We start from the raw sequence: 12,615 nt of genomic DNA, 5'->3' as shown, positions 1-12,615 counted from the left end.
AGCAAAACTCAGTTTTTAGTTTGCTTCATGTTGAACAATCAGTCCATTTCCCCCATGTTTTACACATACTGATTTCCATAATTATCGGTTTGTGTATTTGGATATACAAATGGGTCTTGTCACCTGGAGAGAAGCATGACCAATTTCAAAGCCTGAAGAGCATTTGCAAAGAGCTTTGGCTCTAGATAGAAGTGTTCAAGGCTGATGGCAACCTGGACACCCTTGCCCTTTCTGAACGGAGCTGAAACAGTATTTATACACATTTGCCCCATGCCTTTAAAGTGCATGCTATGTACTTTTGTGTCTTTTCTCACTGTGTGTATTTATCCAACTTTCTCTCTCTCTCTCTCTCTCTGTCTCTCTCTCTCTCTTTCTCTGAGTGAATGTGTGTGTGTGTGTGAGAGAGAGAGAGAGAGAGAGAGAACACTAGTTCTTGGTTTTCTTGTTAGTAGATATTCTTAAAATGGTTTTGAATTAAGGTAATCAAGGGGATGTTTTATGAATTTATCCTTACTGCTACACAATCCAAATTTGATATACCTCACCATCATCTGTCTCTAATCTTTGAAATAAGTGCTTGTGTCTTTAGTTTGAATTGGAGGGTCAAGTTTGGTTACAAAATATGTTAAAATGAGGAACACTGCTTCCTCCCTCCCTCCCTCCCTTCCTTCCTTCCTTCCTTCCTTCCTTCCTTCCTTCCTTCCTTTCAAATAAGAGACTTTGCGATCTCTGTGTCTGAGCAGAATAGTTGCAAATCTTCCATGTCAGAGTCTGCACTTAACCGAAGAGGGGAAGCTTGGAGCAGTATCCACAGACAGTGTTTTGGCACAACCATTAGCATTCCCAGGATAGCTTGATAGGCTGGTGCTTAAGGGATTGTGGGAATAAAGAGAGGGATATTATGTAATTTTGTTTGGGAACAATAGCTGCCATGCCAGTTTAGGAGCATGTGTGACCCATAAAATGATAATTATTATAATATATATTATATTATAAATGAAAGTATTTCAAATAGGTCTTACTTAGAACCATCAAAATTTAGGAGTCAAGCAATTTTCCATTCCTATGAGAGAAGAGTTGGTAAGCTATGTTTCCTGCCATGTCTGGTGAATGATGTCTAGATCTCTAAGGGCTAATGTTTTATTTTAGTTACAAGCTAACAGGTCATCTGGTGACTGTTTCACGTATGCTGGCAGAAGACCTGACACTTCTATGTCAGAAGCAAAGGGGTTGATCCTTTATGATTTATTGGGCAGCATGAACTTCTCATAGGTCCCCTGGTGCCATAGTCTCACAATGGCTTCAGGGGAAGGCTGCACAGAGTATTTTACAACAATGAGTTTGTTTGTTAGGGGAGGACATTCCAGTTTGCAAAATCTTAACCTTTACCTCAGAGAAAGATGTTACCTTTTGTATATTAGCTAGGAAAAATGCCTACTCTTTGCTCCAGAAAAGGACACTATATATCTATCTCTGTCCTTCAAGAATGTTGGTTGCCTCACTTTTTTTTTCCAAACATAATTTAATGAAAAAATAGCTTCTACCTTAATCATCAGACTATTATTTAGAAATCTTTTAAATTCTTCTTCTTTTTCTTCTTCTTCTTCTTCTTTTTTTTTTTTTTTTTACATTTTTTTATTCAACATTTTCTTTATTTACATTTCAAATGTTATCCCCTTTCCTGGTTCCCCCTCTCAAAACACCCTATCCCCTCTCTTCTCCCCCTACTTCTATGAGGGTGTTTCCCTTTCTAAGAAGGCCAGAAGCACCCACATGTTGGTCTTCCTTCTTGTTGAGCTTCATGTGGTCTATGAATTGTATCTTGAATATTCCGAGCTTTTGGGCTAATATCCACTTATCAGTAAGTGCATACCATGTGTGTTCTTACCTTACTCAGGATGATATTTTCTGGTTCCACCCATTTGCCTGAGAATTTCATAAATTCATCATTTTTATTTTGTTTGTAGAATGTGATTTTAATATTTTCAACTGTAAATGTTCAACAAACAGAATAATTATTTTAAGATATATTTCATTGTTATGTCTCCCTTTTCATTTCAGATTTTATTAACTTGGATACTGTCTCTGTGCCCTCTGGTTAGTCTGACTAAGGGTTTATCTATCTTGTTGATTTTCTCAAAGAACCAGCTCCTGGTTTTGTTGCTTCTTTGTATAGTTCTTTTTGTTTCTATTTTGTTGATTTCAGTCCTTTGTTTGAAATTTCCTGCCATCTACTTCTCTTGGGTTTATTTGCTTCATTTTGTTCTAGAACTTTCAGGTGTGCTGTCAAGCTGCTAGTGTAAGCTCTCTTCAGTTTCTTTCTGGAGGCACTCAGAGCTATGAGTTTTCCTCTTAGTACTGCTTTCATCATGTCCTATAAGTTTGGGTATGATGTGTCTTCATTTTCATTAAACTCTAAAAAGTCTTTCATTGCTTTTTTTTATTTCTTCCTTGACCAAATTATCATTGACTAGAGTGTTGTTCAGCTTCCATGTGTATGTGAGACTTCTATTGTTTTTGTTGGTATTTAAGACCAGCTTTGGTCTGTGGTGATCTGATAGTATGCATGGGATTATTTCCATCTTCTTGTATCTGTTGAGGCCTGTTTTGTGACCAATTATATGGTCAGTTTTGGAGAAGGTACCATAAGCTGCTGAGAAGAAGGTATATTCTTTTGCTTTCAGATGAAATAGTCTATAAATATCTGTTAGATCCATTTGGTTCATAACTTCTACTAGTTTCACTGTGTCTCTGTTTAGTTTCTGTTTCCATGATGTGTCCACTGCTGACAGTGGGGTGTTGAAGTCTCCCACTATTATTGCGTGAAGTACAATGTGTGCTTTGAGCTTTAGTTAAGTTTCTTTTATGAATGTGGGTGTCCTTGTATTTGGAGCATAGATGTTCTGAATTGAGATTTCATCTTGGTAGATTTTTCCTTTGACCAGTATGAAGTCTCCTGCCTTATCTTTTTTGATAACTTTTGGTTGAATGCCAATTTTATTAGATTTTAGAATGGCTACTCTAGCTTGTTTCTTGGGACCATTTGCTTGGAAAATTTTTTTCCAGCCTTTTACGCTGAGGTAGTGTCTGTCTTTGTCACTGAGGTATATTTCCTATATGCAGCAAAATGCTGGGTCCTCTTTATGTATCCAATCTGTTAGTTAGTCTATGTCTTTTTATTGGAGAATTGAATCCATTAATATTAAGGGATATTAATGAAAAGTAATTGTTGCTTCCTGTTATTTTTCTTGTTAGAGGTGGAATTATATTTATGTGGCTATCTTCTTTTTTGGTTTGTTGAAAGATTACTTTCTTGCTTTTTCTAGGGTGTAGTTTCCCTTCTTGTGTGAGAGTTTTCCATCTATTATCCTTTGCAGAGCTGGATTTGAGGAAAGATATTGTGTAAATTTGTTTTTGTCATGGAATATCTTGGTTTTTCCATCAATGGAAATTGACAGTTTTGCTGGGTATAGTAGCCTGGGCTGGCATTTGTGTTCTTTTAGGGTCTGTATGACATCTGCCCAGGATTTTCTAGTTTTCATAGTCTCTAGTGAGAAGTCTGGTGTAATTCTGATAGGTATGCCTTTATATGTTACTTGACATTTTTCTCTTACTGTTTTTAATAGTCTTTCTTTCTTTCTTTCTTTTTTTTTTTTTTTTTTTTTTTTTTTGTATTTGGTGCTTTGATTATTATGTGATAGGAGGATTTTTTTTTCTGGTCCAATCTGCTGCTTGTATGTTCAAAGGTATCTCTTTCTTTAGGTTAGGGAAGTTTCTTATATAATTTTATTGAAGATATTTGCTGGGCCTTTAATTTGGGAATCTTTGCTCGCTTCTATACCTATTATCCTTATGTTTGTTCTCATTTTGCCCTGGATTTCCTGGATGTTTTGGGTTAGGAGCCTTTTCCTTTTTGCATTTTCTTTGAGTGTTGTGTCAATGTTTGCTATGGTATCTTCTGCACCTGAGATTCTCTCTTCTCTCTCTTATATTATGTTGGTGATGCTTGCTTCTATGGCTCCTGATCTCTTTCCTAGGTTTTCTGTCTCTAGGATTGTCTCCCTTTGTGATTTCTTTATTGTGTCTAGTTCCATTTTTTAGATCTTGAATGGTTTTGTTCATTTCCTTTGCCGGTTTGATTGTGTTTTCCTGTAATTCTTTAAGGGACTTTTGCCATTCCTCTTTAAGGGTTTCTAGCTGTTTACCTGTGTTCTCTTGTATTTCTTTAAGGGAGTTAATTTATGTCTTTCTTAAAGTCCTCTATCATCATCATGAGAAGTGATTTTAGATCTGAATCTTGCTTTTCTGGTGTGATGGTGTATGCAGGACTTGCTATGGTGGGAGAATTGGGTTCTGATGTTGCCAAGTAACCTTGGTTTCTGATGCTTATGTTCTTATGCTTGCCTCCTGCCATCTAATTATCTCTAGTGCTACCCGCCCTTTCTATATCTGATTAGAGCCTGTCCTTCCTGTGATCCTGGTTGTGTCAGAACTCCACAGAGTTCAGCTGTTTCTGTGATCCTATGATTCTGTGATCCTGTGATCCTGAGATCCTGGTGTGATCAAGCTCCTGGAATACTATGGTCCTGGATGTGTTAAGCACCTGGGAGTGGATTTTCCTCTGGGTGTTGTGGGACTGGCTATGGAGTTTGTGCCCATGGTCTGCTTAGGGAACTGGCCCAGACCGGAAGGTTGTCTCCCATTTTTGATAATAGCTCAGAAACTGTCTATCAGTGTCTCTACCCCCAAAGACTTGTAAAACTCTGAGACTTATAAGGAGTTATTCTTCAACAATATTCTATAGATTTATATTTTTTATAATTACTGGTAAATGGATAAGGTTGAAGTTAATGGAAGTAATGCCAATGACCTAAAAACCAGAAAAAGTGTTTTAAGTCTTTTCTAGTTATTTGTTGTTCTGGAGTTACAGTTACACAAACTTTCCTTCTTCTGGTCTACTCTTTCAGAGTATATAAATATGTGCACCATGTATGTGCCTGGTTCTCACGAAGGCCAGAAGGGAGTGCTGGATTCCCTGGAACTGATTTACAGAAATTTGTGAACTAACATGTGGATGTTGATAACGGAACCCTGGTCCTCTGGGTGAGCAGCCAGTGTTCTAATTAGCTGAACCATCTCACTGGCCCTTTCTTTAATTCTAATGGGCTTCAGTTTAAGATGCTAAGGAAATACTTCTGGCTGAATGTTGTAGGGTCCCTTAAGGAAGTGTGACAGGGACCAGGGGATATTGTATCATGTCCTGTTACTGTAAAAGGCTAACTCTCTCTCTCTTTCTCAAGATCTTTTTAAATCACTTCTCAGATGTGTACTGTCATACTTTCCAGAACTGCTAATGATATAGTTCCAAGTTTTTACAAAGATGATTATCTTTTTTTTAAAAAGATGATTATCTTAAAGGGTCGAAATGAGTTTAGCCCGGGAAATGTCTCTTATTAATCCAGATTTAGTTTAAGTCAATGGCATGGTATTACTTAGTTCTAAAGATCATTTTAATATAGGAATAGAAATAAGTAAGCATTTAAATTAAGTCTTCAAAAACAAAAGGAAAAGTGTATGTATTTTGCAGCTGGTCTTTTCATAGCTAATCTGTTTGGAATTCTTTGGCTGAGGTGCAATGAATGTATTGTGAGAGCGACTCTATCGCTCTATCGAGCACAGTGTGATGGTGGCTTAATCTGGCTGCAACTGTGTCTCACATATCACTGTACCCAGTCAATACTCTATTATTGCAAGTTAAGTGGTTTGGTACAGTATTCCATGCACAGGGTATTAGAAGCTGTGTTCCTTAATTTCCTAAGCAATAATGGTATAAGCAGTATGCATTTTTTATTACAAAAACTAACAATTGCCTCCACAGAGTTAATAGTTTTTTATATACCATCAGTACTCAGGAAATTTAGTCATAAATCAGAGCAAAATTAGATGTAAAATGTACTAAATTTTGGCAGGATTAGACTTTCTTTGTAAAGGCTGAAATCTTCAGGTTTTCTTGGAATCAGACATTGATTCTCTTCCTGGGGATTTTATTTTTATTTTATTTAAATGGGTGTGTTGTTTCCGGATTAAAATTGACTAGGAAAAATTATGACAACAGTAATTCTCATTACAGGGCTGGGTAGCATTCCTTATAGGTCTTGGGGACTGGCTTGATGCAGCCTGTTCTCAGCATGTTTGAAGTGCTCATTGCCTCCGAGAAAAAGGTGTTTTGAGCTAACAGAGAAGGCAGTGAGGAAGAGTACTTCTTCTTCCACAAGTTTGTGGTTTTTACACGCCAGGGGCTCTGTATTGAAAGACAGTATGCATTCTGCAGGTTACTTATCTTTTCATTTCAATGATGAAACTTCTTCTAGGAGGCTTGGTCAAGGATTTCCACATATCACAAGCCTTAACTCAAGCTCATAGTGGATCAAGGCTGTCACTGGGTGACAGGACCAGGAAGCTTAATGTCAGAAAGAGGGGGAAAAGGAGTAGGAGAAAGAGCAGGGGAAGAGAGATTCTCTGGTCTTCTCATCTGGACAGTTAATGCCATTTTGAGGTTCTACCAATGTACTCTCATTTAAGTGAATTTCCCTATTATTTGATCTGTCTGTCTCTCTGTCTCTCTGTCTCTCTATCTATCTATCTATCTATCTATCTATCTATCTATCCATCCATCCATCCATCCATCCATCCATCCATCCATCTATCCATCCATCTATCTATCTACTTCTTGAGTGGTACTGGAGATTAAACCCAGGCTCTTACACATGCTTGGTAAGTACTCTAACACTGAGTGACAGCCTTATTTATTATTTCAATTTCTTCCCAAAGAACACTTCTACAAATATTTACTTCTCAGTTAAGGTTAGGGTTTTATTATGTGAATTTGGGATAGGAAATGACATAAAAATTCAGTCCATCATGGCCCACAAACAGGAGAAATTATACTCAAATATTCTTAACTCTTCTGTTATTTTCTTTTAGATTTCTAAGTATAAATTCTCCCTTCCTTCCATTGTTTATATATCATTATGTTTGGGTAGTTTTGTCAAAATAGAAGCCCAAAGAATTTAGGTTTAGATTTTGCTCTTGACTTCCTATTCCAAGTCAGACATAAAGCTGAATTAATCATCAGAGGGATGGCTTAAAGGTTTAACTAGAAAATGAGTCTTGGGTGCTTCAGAAATTTGAACCCCCCCCCCCCAGGACTTGACCAATAATTACTCTTCTCACCCAGAAGATGACAGAAAAATTTAACGTATGGTTTTTCTTTCCTGTCTTAAATCAATCAGGACATGCCACCTTGTAGCTTAGTGTGGTCAATCAAAATGTGCCAAGTTCTTCTAAATGTAAATCCCCCTAAGACGTTCTTCAGAAAAAGACCGTCAAATCATTAAATGATAGGAATGTTGGTAGCAAAAACAGATTTATTTATATTTCATAGGGACTAAAAATTAGGAAATGTGGTTTTTTTTCCCCCGAAGACTGTTTTGATTTTTGATTTTCAAATGCCACATTGGAAAAACATTTTAACTGTGAGCATAAGTTTGAAAGCACTTTGAGCCCTGACAATGTCTGTCCTGGGTAGCCTTGTGTCAAGCTTGCCGAACGGATACTGTAAAAATAAGGAAGTATTTTTGTATTCAAAATGCTTTATATACAATTCCCCAGAAACAGCTCAAAAGGATAGATACTGTTTTCTGAAAGGTTGCTGGTTTAGCACTTATAAAGGTTGGATTCTCCCACTGGCTCAGTGGAGAGATTTATATCAGCTATTTCAGATTCACCTAATAGCACATTTGTGTTGGAGATGAAGCGTGAGTCCCACTAGAAAAATAAGATGCTTCCTAAAACTTGTTCTCCCCTCCCTTCCCCCATAATATTCATATATGAGGTCTTTTAGATGTTATCCCACAGCTAGTATGGTGCTCCCCCTGAACACATCCGGAGAGGCTGCTCTTCCTCCTTGGAGAGGGCAGGGCTGAGTGTGCGCTGAGTGCATCTGGGAAGCCTGGTGTGCTTCTGCACCTTGACTGAAGCCCACACTTAAGCCTCTGCCCCACTACCACGCGACAGTGTAGATGGAAGCGAGGGAGAAAGCATGCTCTGGAGGCTTACGCAGAGTAGCCTCGGTGATACCAGTCGAACCATCTGTGATCTTAGTTCACTCCCCGGTTTCACGGTCTCTCAGCCTGGCTCTTCTTTGACAGTTCTCTTTTAGCTTCTTTGCTCCTTAGAGATAGGCGTCCACTGTGGTCTTCTTCACTGAGGTCACTCAGAGGTACATTAAACGCATGAACAGGCCAAATGTCCGAATTGTCCAAAAATTAGCAAATCACGCTGCACATGAATTTCCCCAATTTTCTTTTGAGAAATAAAAGTATTCCTTTTAGCTGAGGGGGTTTGCAGCCCCGTTGGGGGGTGGGGTGGGGCAACAGTGTCAACCATCTAGAACCCCTGGAGCTCCCGTGGACTGGACCACCACCAACCAAAGAGTCCACACGGAGGCCGTGGCTCTAGCCACATATGTGGCAGAAGGTAGCCTTGTTGGATATCAGCGGGAGGAGTGGCCCTTGGTCCTGTGGGGGTTCGATGCCCCAGTGTAGGGGAATGTCAGGGCGGGAAGGCAGAAGTGGGTGGGTGGGTCGGGGAGCACCCTCATAGAGGCAGGGAGAGGGACAATGGGATAGGGGGTTTCCAGAAGGGAGACCTGGAAAGGGGCTAACATTTGATATGTAAATAAAGAAAATATCCAATAAAGAAAAAAAAGTATTTTTTTTCCCCCAAAGTGGAGAAACAAATTTTATGAGGTGAATTAGCTTTTGCCAATCTGTGACACAGTTGTCTTAGCCAAGTCTGTCTGGCCTGAGAATGGTTTCCTCTGGCTGGAATCTAACTGTAGTTAATGCCTGGCTTCCCATTATCTGAATAACTGAGAAACTTGAGAAGGCTCAGGAACCCAGACTAAAGCAGAGTTCTATAGATGACCTATTAAGTGGACACATCTCTGCCATCCAAGCTAACTCAATATTGACTAACAAAAGAACTTATCACTTTGAACATTTTGAGGCACTGCATTTTGTGTGTGTGTGTTGGTGCAATTTGATAATAATACATGTAAAAATTAAAATCATTCTGTGGTGAAGTTTGGGTCCCAGCATGAAATCTTCATACCTGCTATATTAAGGAATAATTTTCAGGCATTGCAGATCTATTCTATTAAGCAGGTGTAACTCTGACTGATGGACTGCCTGTCAAGACTGAAGAAAGAAAATGTAATTACTGGTTTTATTTGTATGCAAAATGTTGAGGGTGGATTTTTCTGATAAGAACTCGACCCCTAGCTACTGGAGGAGGAATGCTGAATGAAGATGCTCATGGTTTCTGTATTTCATTTGTGAGAATATTCTGGAACTTCACGACAGAAGGGTTAGTACTTCCTGGTTGTCGACTGAACAGTGTCCTAAACTATAAGCTCTTTTCTGGATATTTTATACCACTGCATTTACTTCAAATGACGTGACTAATGACCATGGATTGTTTTGATATTAATTGTCCCTTGTCTACTCTGAGTGAAATGGTGCTGCTGCTGTCAGAGGCAACAAGGGTGGTCTCTTTGCTTTGATCTTGGTCTTTCACATTTATTGTTTCAACTCCTGTTATCAAACTGAGAGCTTGTTTCCTTCGCTGCTTCAGTGCTCCTCTGGTGATTTACTGAGTCCTTTAGTTTCTGGTCTCACCTTTTTTTTTTTTTTTTTTTTTTTTGATTTATTTATTTATTATATGTAAGTACACTGTAGCTGTCTTCAGACACTCCAGAAGAGGGCGTCAGATCTTGTTCTGGATCGTTGTGAGCCACCATGTGGTTGCTGGGATTTGAACTCGGGACCTTTGGAAGAGCAGTCAGTGCTCTTAACCGCTGAGCCATCTCACCAGCCCCTCACCTCTTTTTTTAAATAAAAACAAAAACAAAAAAAATCTAGTTTTAGTTTTTACTGTTAAATTGCACACTTCTTTCTTTTTTTTTCAATTTTTTATTAGATATTTTCTTCATTTACATTTCAAATGCTATCCTGAAAGTCCCCTATACCCGTGCACACTTATTTCTATTTAGCGTTAAAGGAAGATATTAGCAATTTTTTTTCTAAAAAAAACTTATTTTATTTATTTACATTTCAGTTGTTGCCCCCATGCTCCCTCCCACAGCTCCTTATCCCAGTCCTCCTCCCCCATGCCTCCGAGAGGGTGCTTCCCCCAAAGTCTCCCCATCCCCTAGGGCCTCAAGTTTCCTCAAGTTTCTCGAGAATTAAACACGTCTTCTCCCACTGAGGTGTGAACAGGCAGATCTTTGCTATACATGTGCCAGGGGCCTTGTACCAGCCAGTGTATGCTCCTGGTTGGTGACTCAGTCTCTGGAAACACCCTGTGGTTGATTAGTTGAGACTGTTGGTCTTCCTATGCGGTCACCCTCCTCTTCAGATTCCTCAATCCTTTCCGTAATTCAACCATAGGGGTCACTGACTTCAGCCCAATGATTGGATGTAAGTATCTGTGTCTGTCTCATTCAGCTGCCAGCAGGGCTTCTCAGAGGACAGTCAGGCCAGAGTCCCATCTGTAAGTACATTATAGCATCAGTAATAGTGTCAGGTCTTGGTCCTCCTCCCTTCCTCCCCCCATAAGATGGATCCCAAGTTGGGCTGGTCATTGGACCATATGTCCTTCAGTCTCCTCTCCATTTTTGTCCCTGCAGTTCTTCTAGACAGAAACAATTCAGGCTCAGTAATTTTGACTGTGGGTTAGTAATCCTGTCCCTCTGCTTGAGGCCCTATTTACTGGAGGTGGACTCTTCGAGTTCCCTCTCCTCAATGTTGGGCATTTTGGCTAAGGTCACCCCCATTGAGTCCTTAGAGTTTCTTACCTCCTGGGTCTCTGGTACTTTCTAGAAGGTCCCCCCTCCTCTCCTCTTCCCCAAGCTGCATACTTCCATTCACTCTCCTGGCCCTCAGGGCTTCTCTCCCATTTCTCCTCTCCCCATACCTGATCCCGTTCTCCCTTTCTTTTCTTTTCTTTTCTTTTCTTTTCTTTTCTTTTCTTTCTTTTTTTAAAATATGACTACAAAGTTGACTTTGTCCCGCAATCCTGCAGTGCTGTTGACTAATAACAGTGGTTTAGGCTATGCCTTCTTTACCTTTTTCTTCCATCTTCTATCATCTCATGCAAATGTTATTCCCTATGAACCCTTCCTGGAATTTCCTTGTCTTGGAATATTTATTTTCTATTTCCTTTTTCTTCATGCCTTTTGAAAGTTTTCTCTGCTTTCTCCCCCTTTCTTGACATTTATCCCTTCTCCATGTTAAAGGGATTTATTGAGGAAGCAGAGTAAAAAGGTGGTGATTTCGAGAAGGCTATAATTTTTCTTATTAATAGCTTTATTGAGATGTAATTTATGCTATAAATTTTATCCTTTTAGAGTGTACAGTTCATTGGTTTTAAGTTTATTCACAAATTTATGCAACCATCACCGCTCTCAAGTTCTGTAAGGAAATCCATATTCATGAGCAGTCACACTCCATTCCCTGCTTCTCGCCCTTCTCCTGACAACCAATAGGCTACTCTCTATTATGAATTCTCATCCTCTGGATATTTCATACTCGTGGAATCATAATATATATGGCTCTTGTGACAGAATTTTAAACTTAGCATAACATTTTCAAGGTCCACTCATTTTACAGCATGTGTCAGTACCTCACTTTTTTATGGTTGAGAATGAAGCTTATTCCATTGCATGATATATTACACATGATGTGTTTTATCCATTCCTTTATTAATGGAAATTAGACTATTGACATTTTTGTCTACTATGAATAACAATGACATAGGCATTACTGTACATCTTTTGTGTATTTATATAACAATAATATAAAATTTTATAGAGATCTACTATACATTAGTGGATATGTTTTCATTTATCTTGGATTGGAGTAGATTTATAAAATCATATAGCAACTCCACATTTAATTTCTTTTTAGTTTTATTTATTTTACTTATATGAGTACACTGTAGCTGTCTTCAGACACACCAGAAGAGGGCATCAGATTCCATTACAGATAGCTGTGAGCCACCATGTGGTTGCTGGGAATTGAACTCAGGGCCTTTGGAAGAGCAGTCAAGTGCTCTTAACCACTGAGTCATTTCTCCAGCCCCACATTTATTTTTTTAAATATAAGGCATAACTATGCATCCTTGGCTGGCTTTGAACTTGGCTAGTTTTCAACTTGTGATCCAACGACTTCAGCCTCTGATTGCAGGTGTGAGCAACCATGCTTGGACTGTTTAGTTTCTTGGGAAACTGGCTAAAGCAGCTTGTCATTTGTGTCACCCCACAGACAATGTACATGGCCACCCTAGAGAACTGATTTCTCATTGTGCTTTGGTATTCATTTCCTGGAGGAAAAACTTTTCTTGATGAAAATCTTTTTGCTGTGGCCTCCATGTGTGTCTTGTTTTGAGAAATTGGATTATTAAAAGAGTTTTCTTTGTGTGTATGTGTGCGTGTGTGTGTGTGTGTGTGCGTGTGTGTTTCACATTATGTGTAAAATTGTTTATCAGATTCAT

This window comes from Mus musculus, chromosome 11, assembly GCF_000001635.26.
Source record: "Mus musculus strain C57BL/6J chromosome 11, GRCm38.p6 C57BL/6J".
NCBI classification, from domain to species: Eukaryota; Metazoa; Chordata; class Mammalia; order Rodentia; family Muridae; genus Mus; species Mus musculus.
This window is presented reverse-complemented; position numbering follows the sequence as displayed.